At 33.9% G+C, this 12,363-nt stretch overlaps 1 long non-coding RNA gene across 7 annotated transcripts in view; it reads right to left on the reverse strand.

Annotated features, from left to right (window-relative positions):
• Positions 1–12,363, reverse strand: part of LOC140611969 (uncharacterized) — a 317,125-nt gene that overhangs the window by 55,469 nt on the left and 249,293 nt on the right. For 4 of the 7 annotated variants that reach the window (XR_012013313.1, XR_012013320.1, XR_012013318.1 and 1 more), the window contains 2 exons: positions 2,190–2,296; positions 1,373–1,553 (listed from right to left, as the gene is read on the reverse strand). This is a non-coding gene — a long non-coding RNA (uncharacterized lncRNA). The remainder of the gene's footprint in view (positions 1–1,372; positions 1,554–2,189; positions 2,297–12,363) is intronic. The other 3 variants (XR_012013321.1, XR_012013315.1, XR_012013314.1) reach the window with 1 other exon arrangement.

Genomic DNA, 12,363 nt, shown 5'->3' on the forward strand with positions numbered 1-12,363 from the left:
TCTGGTTTCAACATCTTTACACATTCAACTTATTTGAGCCTAGTTTATTTCATAGTTATTGAATATTGTAGTTTTATATATAGATATATAAACATATGTTTATAAACATATATATAAACATATAAACATGTAAATATATATGACTTATAACATATAAACACACATATATATATCACTTAACAGAATTTTCCAGTTTCAAATAACTTGTGACTAGTCCTTCCTGCGTGTTTGAATTTGTTTCAGTCACTTCTGCCTTAGGTTTCAACGTAAGCTGTCTCTAGATGGAAAATGATTTTACAGGCTTCAAATATGATACCTCAAAAACATGGCCAGAATCAGAACATTTAAGTTATGATATTGGAAACGTTTTCAATCTACGATGCCTCTGCTTCCTGTCTTTTGACAATACAAATGTTTCAGAGGGCATTCTTACATATAACATAGTTTCTCTACAAAAACAAACCCCCCTCAAAAAAAATCCCAGTAAACTATTGGGGGGGGCGAGTTCTCAATTAATGTCAGTTACATTTTATAAATAACTTGACAACTATTTTGAAGTCTGTAGAGCTTCTATGTCTTTTTGGACTTCACAGAAAACTCTAATATCCGATTTTTAAAAGAAATCTTAATGATCAGAATTTCAGGGCTTAATTATATGTGTTTTCGGTGTGTGAAATTTCATTAAGTATATACTAAAGGCGGGTACTTTTCTATACTTATGTAGTTCAATTCACATGTTTAAAAGGTCATTTATTTGCTATAAAGAAGAATAAATCTAAGGGCTATTCCCAGCAAAATGTTTGCTTACTCATCTTTTCCTTTTTTCTATTACATGTTTTTATAACTTAAGAAACTAATATACATGGAAATCTTTTCTATCATGGTGACTGATGAATTAAGATATCTGAAAAATATTTTGAAGTGCACCAAAAAAGAGGCTATGTTCCCTGATAGTAATTATCACTCACATTCTTCTGAATATGTGTTAAAAATAAAAATGCATATATTTTAATTTATATGAACTATTTATACATATACAAATTAAATATGGAAAGAGTCCTCCATGATATATAGTCTCCTTCAGGTGGATCTCAGGTTTTGATAATCTTGTATTAAAGGACTGTTCTGTACTGCGATCTACCAGAGGCTTTATTAAATAGAAATAACAAGGAGTGCTGATTTTACCTCTCATAACAGAAAAAATATAGAAAAAGTTCTCTGCAGCGTGTTTCAATAAGAATATTTTTTTGCTTACATGCATCACTTTGAATCACAGGAAATATCTGATATAAGATGACTGCGATTCTGACCGCCGAGGGAACACTGCAGATTTAGGTGTGAAGCATAAACACCCCAGAGATTTCCAGTTTACCTTGGCTGTATCTTTTTCTTCTGTTCTTTAACTGTGTTTTCAGTCAAGTTTTGTCTTGATGAAGATTGTATTCATAAGAAAGTAAATTTTGGTAGGAAAAGAACTAGTATATTGTGATATTTTTTAAATGATATAAAGGATAGCTTGCATAATTTGGTAGTGGGTTTTCATGGTCTTCTTTCTGGAAAGAAGAAAAATTGATTTGAAACAAATGGTAAACAAAACAACACATCTCAATTCAGTCTTTGGGATTTTTATTTATCGTTACACATCCCTTGGCAATGGAAGAGAAATTGTCCAAGTCACTGAGATTTTAGTATGTCAGTATGTCATTTTGTAGGGAAAAGGCAGCAGATCCCAAATTGAAAAATTGCTATTATTTAAAACAGCTAGATGCTTGTTACCGAAATATAGAACTTTCATGTATGACTAGAAGCTCGAGAGAAGTTAGAATGTGCCAGTTACTTCCATGTGTGTGCATCAGCATCATTTCTGAGCCAGAATTAGAAAACTCGAAGCTATAGTTAAAGAAATAGCAGCAGAATTTATGGCCACTAACATCTAAATTGTGATTTTCTTTTATTAATTTAATTCATTGTTTATCTCTGATGCATATGCAAGAGTTCCTGAAATCTTTCAGACCCCTGTGGTTTAATATAAATCTCAAAATATTAAAAGCATCTTGTAGAAAATTAGAAAGCAGATGAGACACTTCAGGACTCGAGATAATTTTAGATGTGCGCATTTTAAAGCAACTTCAACACAATTACCCTCTGCTTGCTCTTAAAAAAAAAAAAAAAGGAAAAAAAAAACCTACCTCTTTAATTTGTTGTGCTCTATGACAATTGCTTTTATAACTGGTTTGTAAAATACTCATTGGCTTGAAAAAAATGGTCAGCAGAAAGGCTTGAGACCTATTGAATGCTGGAAATATCAAAGGTCACATTCATCAGGTATATTCATCACACCAAATGATAAATTTCAACAAATGTTGTTGATATAATGGATATAAGGCAGTGAGTAGAGTTATCAGGTTGTATTTCACTGCACCTTTTCTCATCCCCATGTCATGTGTTACTTTTGCATTTATAAATTCAAGTCTTTCAAGTTAATGACTGCAGGTGGCATAATTGTTCCAAAGGTATTATAAGAAACAGCTTTATTTGAATCTCTGACACATCAGATATTTTATGCAAACAGCAAAAAAGAGTATCACCTGTTTCATTTTCATTGGGCTCGTATCCCTTAAAATATACAGCAAAGGATCTTGCTGAGCTTTCCAAATTACCACCAACATCATTGAAAAGATGTTCATGTGTCGTTGAAGTGCCAGAGAATTTAGAGTCAGGGGACCCGGCCCGACATCCTGCTTCTGCCACTAACCTGCTGTATGAGTTTTGACGATCTAAAAAACCTTGACATTCTCAAAAATGAGGCTGATAACAGGTGTCTTTGGGAATTGTTACAAAGATTAGAGAAATTGCCATTTTCAGTGCCTCGCAGAAACTAGATTTGCAGAGGATGCTGTAGTTGTTATTACTCTAAACATCCTCCAAATATTCAAATAAAAAACTCAGCATTGTAAGTGCTTTAAGAAGTAGAACACAGAGATCAAATTACTGTGGTTAAATAAGGAGGAGTTTTGCGAAGAAAGTGTGAATTTTAGACATCAGAATTTATCTTAAAAGCATTTAATACAATACATGTAGTATTTTTCATTTGGATATATTTAACATATTTCTAGTTTAAAAATAACAAAATTATCTTTAACCACATGTAATATTTATTGAACTTTATTAACTAGATGTCCAATTCAGTTAATAAAAATACTTTGTTGGATGGCTTAGCCTTTAATGTTCTTTGAATTTTTCATTCTATTAAAGTTTAATTTTTATTTGGATACGTACTTTAAAATTCAGGTACATGGTAGTTTCAAGTACTTTAATATTAATAGGAATGATTCTCAATACTTACATGTTTTCTGTTTTGTATTTTACAATTGATAAAGGGAAAAGTCAATATTTTTAATTCATTAAACCATCTTGTTCACGAATACAATTGTCCCTTCTTGAAAAAGCACTTAGCTCTGTTTTTAAATAACAAAATTCTGGATCTTGATTGAGTTTTAATTTAAATAAGGTATCTTATGTAAAGATATCTGGTTTAGGTGCATTTAGAAAAGAAAAATATACTTGATGATATTTGAATTATGACTATAAATTAGTCTTAACAGTTTTATGGTGTGATGCAGACTAGTCTGATTAAAACAAAGATTGAATTGCAAATAAAGTACTGCAAAAAGTTCATTTTGCAACAGCCATGTTCTAGGTCCAGTGTTAGTAAGCCTGCTATACTTCACGGTTGCATAAAATAAGGGAAAATAAAATACAGAGCAAATAATGTATGTAAGTTACTATACACATTTTAAAAATGAAAATTGTCACGTGCGAAAAGGTTTGGGGACAAAACTGGGAAAGAAAGTTTATTTTTCTAAAATTTAAACAAGGCAAGTAAGTTTTTCATGATAATGGTATAAGACAGTCATACAATAGTTCATGAAATATGTTATTATTATTATTATTATTATTATTATTATTATTATTATTATTTCTTTTTTTGCATTGAGATGAGTACATTATCCACTATGTTTTCCCTTAGGACATTTTCCAATTCGAAGGTGGCTTGGGGCTCAGAGCATAAGGAGAAGGCAAGATATGAGGGAATCCTAAGGAATTCACAAATCTAAAGAAGAAAAACATTTCCATTAAAAGAAAAGTCAACTGGCAAATTATGTTCTAGTTTGTTTCATAATATTTTGCCTTCTTTACCAACAATATATGGGGAGTTCCAGTTGCTCCACATCCTCATCATAACTTGGTTTTATTTCTTAATTGTATTTATTTATTTATTTATTTATTTATTTATGATAGTCACACAAAGAGAGAGAGACACAGGCAGAGGGAGAAACAGGCTCCATGCACCGGGAGCCCGATGTGGGATTCGATCCCGGGTCTCCAGGATCGTGCCCTGGGCCAAAGGCAGGTGCCAAACCGCTCGCCACCCAAGGATCCCCTATTTCTTAATTTTAGCTGTCCAAAAAGGAATATAGTAATATTTCATCATGGCTTTGATCGCATTTCCTTATTTCCTAACAATGTGGAATAGTTTTAGGTGTGTTCTTATTCGCTATCAGTATGGCTTCTTTATTAAAATGTTTATTATGCTTCTTCACAGTTTTTAAATTTGACTTGTGTTTTTTTTACTATTGTGTTTTGAGAGCCATTTGCATATTCTTAATACAAGATTTTGTTGGATATTTAATTCTGTCAGTCTGTAGTTTGCTTTTCATTTTCTCAGTGTCTTTTACAGAGCATTGTTTTCAATTTTTATAAAGTCCAATGAACGTAGGATGTTCATTTAAAGAATATGCTTTTGGTGTAATGTTAGAAACTATTTACCTGGTCATGAAGGTTTCCACCTATGTTTTCGTTTATAAGCTTTATAGATTTTTATTGTATTTATTTATATCTATGAATCATTATGAACTAATTTTTGAACCTTATTTCAATTGTGGTTCATAATTTTTGCTGTGGCTTTCCATTATCCCAACATTATTTGTTGAAAAGGTGATGGAGAGATATGCCAGTGGCATTAACTTAATCTTATCTATTTTAATCACATCTTCTTTTTCCAACCTTCTGGTTACTGATAATCTCTCTCTCTCTCTCTCTCTCTCTCTGTCACACACACACTATAAACACATTTATGATGTCTGAGGGAGGCTTTGGATAGACATAGATGTTGAACTTAGAATTAAGAAGAAAGACAGCGGATTGTTGAGAATTGTGCCTGGTATTTACTTATAAACTGGAAAAACTGAAGAGTCATTTCAAGGACATAAATGACCTCAGAATTCAAATTCTGTAACAGGTAAACATGAGACATTTAAACATAGAAGATTTATTTATTTTTGTTCTGGTAATAACATATACGATGTCTGTATGTTTCTACACACAAATAAATATTATTTTATTTGTACACAGCTGGTAAAATGAATATGTGTGAAACATATTTATTATACACACTATGATCTTGTTTGAGGTTTATTAGAATACACACCACACACACACATACATATCCTGGAATTTATTCTTAAGGTTTGTCTGTAAATTGAAAGAGTATACTTCCATGTCTTATATAACTGTTCCTATTAAAAAGGGATTTCTTTAAGGAGATGCATATGCAAAATCTTAAAGTTCTATGGAAGGAGCATTACTAAATAAACACAATGGTAATGTGGCATGAAAGTTTCTTTAAGCTTATGATAATTCATGCTATTGAAAATCGGGAAGGTCATTATGCACGTTTGGCAGAGATATGGAAATCGCACATGAATGAACAAAGTGAAACTTTTGGTTGAAGGTTGTCCAAGGAGACCAAGAGTGTGGGTAGAGTCCATCTCTTCCCCATGATGGCAGCACAAATTTGATTTCAATTTATTATTGGCAGCCTCAACGCAAGAGAAAGTTTTGGTCTCACTGTGTCTAGCATGACTTTCAAACCTGTCCTCTTCTATTGATGCTGAGTTTGGTCTGTTATCATGAATTCAGGCTTCTGTAGATTTTATATCTGGGAAGTAAAGAGGATCAGGACATAGGTAACATTTCATATACTAATCTTAACACATCAGAGCAATCTGAGTTTTAACATGGGCCTTCTGAATAAATTCCGAGACTTTTTTGAGTGCCTCAGATCTAAGCCTGATGAGTAAAGACACAGAGATAACTTCAATTTCATCTTCACATTATTAACATTACAAGCTAAAATACTATAGTAATAGAGAGTTCCTATTTATAACACAGCCACTTAATAATGATCTAAGCTACACATATAAATGGTTATAAGTTTAGACTCTGGAGTCAGGCTTAGCTGACATATTTCTTTTTCCAGGAAAATTGTTTCTGGAAGCCTTTGTCCCAGGAGATCCTAAATCTCCCACAATCCTTTTAACCTTGTAATAATGAATGCATGTTTACCTGTCTGCATTTCTTCCTCAGTAGAAGGAAAGACCTGAGGAGAGAGGTCTCCTCTATGACTCCTCTATGTCTTACCCATCTTTGCATACAAAGCAACTGGTATGGTATCTGACTCATAGTGGCTAGTCAACAAATGCCGTTAAATTAATGAATGGAACGGTGAGGCTGAAGAAGTACATGGTGTGACAATATATTCATAAAATTTTCAGGAATTTCATGCTATAGCAAAAAATAGAGATTTTCTTAGCAGTGTACAAAATCTCTTCTGAATCCATAAACACCTGCATTCTGAAAAATGGGTTTTTTGATTTCCCCAAATATTTTTGTGGATATCATCAGTTGTGCGCTTCTCTATAACCAATCATGCCAGAACATGGTGTTCTAAAGCAACTACCATTTCATAATCATGTGGGTCAGCACCTAGCACTGGATTCCGTTGGCCTGTAATGTGGCTGTCTTCTTATCCCCTCAAGAAGGGTTTGAATGAGGCTGTGTGTCCTAAGATGGCTTCATACATGTGTGTGGCAGTTGGGGCTGGTTATTGGTTTATAGTAGGCCAACCTGGGCTTATTAACTTGACAGGAGAAGAATTTCCAGCAGCAAGTGACAACTCCCACACTGTGAGTGCTTGTCAAATTTCTACTTGTGTCTGGTTTGCTGACGTCCTATCAGCCAAAGTAAGTCATAGGGCCAAGCCAAGAGTCAGTGTTAGAAGGCTATGAACACCAGAAATTGTGATTCACTGTGGGGGCATTGCTCTATCATCTTATATATGTATGAAGCACACTGTATCGGCAAATTGATCATCATAGACACAACATAATGCACAGTCTGAACTATATCTGGCAGTGAAATCATGTCTAATTCACCATACATTCTATTCAGGAATAAAAGAACAATAACAGCAAAAAATAGACAAGGTGAAAAACCTTCCAATTATTAGCATGTATTGGACCAGGACTTTTAGCAAACCATTATGAACCATATTTTTTTACTGGAAATATAATTGGATGCCTAATTGGAATACTTTTCAATTCAGCTAGATTTTTCTTAAAGTACTTATGCAACATAACCTAATTATCAGGCAATTCCTGACTTATGTATATTTCATCAATTTGTTCATTACTTATGTGTAGTCAACCCAGGATGCATAACTGCTGGAACTCCTCTAAATGTATTATCTCCCCTAAGGATTTCTATTCATGCCAGGAAATCTTTCTCCTCCCGGTCTTCCCACAGATTCGTTTAGGTAAACCCCAATATTTCTTTATGTCAGCTTTCTCCTGAAAAATAAGAGCAGCCTCCCCTCTTATTAACACAGCATCCAGAGCCTTCCTTATGACATCACTTTCGCAATACATAATCTAGTCAAATGGGTGAGTGTTCTCCCTCTACTTCAAAGCAAGCTCTCTGAAAGAAAACCCTTATCTTGCTTATATTATACCTCCAGCATCTAAGGTAGGTGTCCAATAAGTATATAACTATTGCAAACATATATTAATAATTCAGATAAACCATGGATATTTGAATGCAAGGCTGTGTGAACCTTTGTATCCTCAGAGCCTAGCACAATCCATGCCTACCATAAGTGTTCAGTAAACATTTATTAAACTAAATTTAACTATTATGGATTTGATAAGCTTTTGGTCTTATGTAATAACCTAACTACCACATCCAACATTGTTCCTAGAGGGAAAATATGTTCTGAGTTCTACAAATCTTCTAGCAAATGAACTTTTGGAACCCAATCTGTTTGTGAGTTAGAGGACTGCCTGGTATGCAAAAATACATATGATAATTGCTTAGCAAGTCAGTTTTTCAGATGTTCCATTTTCTGACTGAATAATCTAGATTTCTGTGAATTGCTTCTTCTATTATTACTATTTGCCTGGGAGGGGCTATGAAACATATTTTAGAGCATAACCTGAGAGTTGAAGAGAGTATGAAGTATAAGCTATTTTAAGAAAAATATATTTATAATAGAATGGGGTTATTTAAGAATATCTTGATTCTATATGTAAACACATCATGATTTACAAACTGTGCACAGATGTGAAAAAAACTGTTATTTTGTAAAGTTGAGTTCATCTTTACACTTAAGGCCATAATCTGTCTAGAGAAGACTGTTGGTTTTATCCTATGCGTCACTCTCAGTGTAATACGTGACTCTTCACCCAAATTCACTTCTTAGTCTTAGTTATCATGATGCACAGTTTTGTTTCTTTTGGAGTACATAGATAGTCTTTCTGAAATTCTTCACCTTCTTTCTTCTCTTCTTTCTTCTCAGTAGGAGTTAAACTTCTGAGATTCAAGAGAGGGATAATATATTGTAGTGTCAGAAAAGCAACATTGTTGAAGAAGACCATTGACTCCCAGACCATGTCTTTGCCGAGTGTAGTTTGGCTGTCACCATCGCTGGCTCTCCTACAGCATGTGACAGGCCTCTTCCAGCTTCAATGACTGATGATCTTGAATCTTGCCTTTATTTACTGAAAAAAGGTTATTGTATTCCATAGCTCTCTCAAACCTAGTTTTTACCCTGTCCACTTGTCTTCTCAGGATTTCCGCTCTATGTTATGTGGAACCACCAAACTTGTGATAGATTTTTATTTATTGTGCCAAAGTATGCAAAATCTGTATGTAAAATACCAATTATTGCTCTCCTGCAGATAGACCTTGGGTGGAGAGTAGGACACCCAATTTCACAGTCTCTTGCAGCTCAGAATGGGAAGCGAGACTAGAGCTTCACTGCTAATTTTTTACTGATGCTCATTCTTTTTTTTTTTTTTTTTTAAGATCAACTGATTTATGAAGGGGAGGGGCAGAGGGAGAAGGTGAGAGAAACTCTAAGCATACTCTGTGCTCAGTACGGAGACCCACAGGAGGCTCAATCTCAACCCCAAGATCCCAACTCAGAGTTCAGGACCTGAGTGGAAACAAAAGTTGGACTCCTAACAGACTTGGCCACTGAGACACCCCATGTAATGCTCACTCTACTTGAGTTTTATACTATCTTGCCTAGATCTACTCATATATGCAAATATTTGGGCTGTAGTGACATAAAATGTGAGTTTCTAAGACTATACTCACCCTATTCCTGACATAAATAAAGATGGAAAATGGTCAAAATTTCAGTTTGCTAAAATTCGCCAAATATGCTAGTGAAATCCATTTACATGTGATTTCAGCTATACAGGAAACAACATGCTATGAATAAGAAAGATTTACGCAAGAAATGCAAGGATATCATAATGTTTGAAGATTAATCAGTATAACTCACCAAATGAACAGAATAAGAGAGAAAATAATACAATCATCTCAATGATGCAGAAAAAAAACATTTGAACTATTGCACATCCATTCATGATAGAGACTTCCAGCAAGCTAGATATGCTAGAAAGCCCCTCAATCTAATAAAGGCTATCTATGAAAAAACAAAAAGTAAAAACAAAAACTTGAGCTAATATTGTTGAATACATTCTTCTTAAAATCTGGAACAAGGGAAGGATCCCTGGGTGGCAGCGGTTTGGCGCCTGCCTTTGGCCCAGGGCGCGATCCTGGAGACCCGGGATTGAATCCCACGTCTGGCTCCCGGTGCATGGAGCCTGCTTCTCCCTCTGCCTATGTCTTTGTGCCTCTCTCTCTCTCTGTGTGACTATCATAAATAAAAAAAATTAAAAAAAATATGGAACAAAAGAAAGATACCAACTCTCCTCACTTCTATTGTATAATGTAGTAGGTGTCCTGCTGATTTCAAGTTGTCCTGAAAACCTATAAATAGCATGCAGTTTGGAAAATAAGAAATCAAACATTTTTTATGTGCAGGCTACATGAGCAACGAAACATAAAGCCCCAAGAAACCTATAAAACCCTCCTAAAGAATGTACATAATAGCTACTGGAACAAAAAACAAATTTTGTAAAATAACTGAATAAAAAGTAAAAAAATAATACTAATAATCAATTGCATATCTCTATACTATCAAATAACAATTAGAATAACTGTATTTTTTGAAAATTACATTATTAAAACTATATCAAAATAACACTAAAATTTAAACATTTAATAATAAATTTAATCTTTGCAGTTGACCTATGTGATTGGTAGTAATTTGATCATTGGATAAAGTAAAGAAAACTGAGGCATAAGATGGAAATCCTCCTATAATGTCTTACCATGTAGGAGTCTTATTCACCTAATTTCCCACAGATAGTACATGAAGCAACCAGAAGTGAAATCAAATTAAAGAATTATCAGCTAAATATAATGTTTAAAATAAGCTTACTTTTAAAATTCTAGACTCTAGAATTATACCAATAAAAAATGAAATAAGCCTTGAACAACCTATGGTATATTTCACAGTGAGTTTTTGCTCAGTGTAGGATTTCCTTTGACTAAATAAATCAGTACCCACCAAAGAAGGCTAATTTTAAATTTCTGAGGATTGTCCTTGATTTAGTTCTTCTTGTTAGTATTTCTGGCAATAATGTGTTGGTGTGTTTGTGTAAATGCTTGAAATATACATATATTCAGTTCTATTATATATACTCACAGTAAGTTCACTGCTTTATTTTTTAAATGTCATAAATTCATTTTAACTCAATATTTTAAATTAGATTTATTGATATTTTATTTTATATTTTGTCTTACAAAAGGAAGATTTTAAATTATTATGTTCTAAATGTGATTGTTTATTAAATTTTAGTCCCAAAATGATATCTCAAGAGATTAGCAATATATTTTGCAGACGCTTTACATATTAAACTGCACAGACTTCATATAAGATTGCCAATAATGTAAAAACACATCTAAGTAATAAAATTAAGTCATTATTAGTAGGTACACTTGACTTGAGATGGAAGATGTGTTAATGGTTGTTAAATGAGCTACAGTGTATAAAGATTTATATTATGAAAGGTGTTTAAATGATTTCAGGGATAAATATTACAACTAACATAATCATGGGGCTCTGATTTGTAATGCTGTTATTCTTCAATATGACTTTATACAGCAGGAGAACTAATTCTTAAAAGAATTTGCCTTTGTGAGTGGAAAAAAAATGACTTGTTAGTAAACAAATAAAAGAGGATACTCAACAACAGATCAGAGCTGTCATCTCCCAAATAAAAGTCTGCTTTATATTTCAAAATAATACATCACTATATACTGAAAACTATAGGAATTAGTCCCATTTGGAGTTCATTACACTTTGGATATTTTAGAAGATTCAGTTAAAAACTACTTTCCAATTTGGATAAGTTCTAGTAATGATAGAGATTTTACTAGATTTATAATTGTACTAAAACTGTACATTTGTATTTCTAAAATTATTTTAACGCTGGAATTTAAAATCACAGCATACTATTACTTACCATGAATTGAGCCCAAACAACTTGCAACTATCTACCAACATCTCCAGCTAGGCATCTCCTACATGACTCCCTTCTTGCACTCTTTGCCCTTTGCATTGTCCTGTTATTCAATATCGGAGACATTTCACCTGGTTGTACCCTCTTACAGCTGTATGTTGTGTAGCAGAAAACAATGTGGCAACCAAACCCCAATTTTGCTTCTTACTACTCTTTCTTTCAGAGCAATTTAATTTTCTAATCAAGAAATGTGTGTTTGAGCAGTTTGGCGCCTGCCTTTGGCCCAGGGCCCGATCCTGGAGACCAGGGATCGAGTCCCACGTCGGGCTCCCGGTGCATGGAGCCTGCTTCTCCCTCTGCCTGTGTCTCTGCCTCTCTCTCCCTCTCTGTGACTATCATAAAAAAAAAAAAAAAAAAATTAAAAAATAAATGTGTGTTTGAATACCTATGGGAGGACAACTTCACCCACATTTCTTCTACCAAAATCTCTAGCGGTCGGGATCCTTGGGTGGCGCAGCGGTTTGGCGCCTGCCTTTGGCCCAGGGCGCGATCCTGGAGACCCGGGATCGAATCCCACATTGGGCTC

Source organism: Canis lupus, chromosome 20 (genome assembly GCF_048164855.1).
Source record: "Canis lupus baileyi chromosome 20, mCanLup2.hap1, whole genome shotgun sequence".
NCBI classification, from domain to species: domain Eukaryota; kingdom Metazoa; phylum Chordata; class Mammalia; order Carnivora; family Canidae; genus Canis; species Canis lupus.